The following is a 208-nucleotide window of genomic DNA, read 5'->3' as shown; positions in this document are numbered from 1 at the left end:
CCCCCCCATCTCCTGCTGCCCCCCCAGAAAGCCCCAACCCCCGTGTCCCCTCCAAACCACGCCACCACTCACCCTGTGGGGACAGCGGGGGACCCAGGCTGTCAGCACCTATTTAACACTGGGAAGGCTGGAAAATCCCCCCCCCTCTTTCCAGTCAAGCAGCCCCCGAGAAATCCCTTCCAGCGGCGGGGCCATGAATGATTGATGG

This window comes from Mesitornis unicolor, unplaced genomic scaffold, assembly GCF_000695765.1.
Source record: "Mesitornis unicolor isolate BGI_N332 unplaced genomic scaffold, ASM69576v1 scaffold43583, whole genome shotgun sequence".
NCBI classification, from domain to species: Eukaryota; Metazoa; Chordata; class Aves; order Mesitornithiformes; family Mesitornithidae; genus Mesitornis; species Mesitornis unicolor.
The sequence above is the reverse complement of the archived record's forward strand: the minus strand, read 5'-3'. Positions refer to the sequence as shown.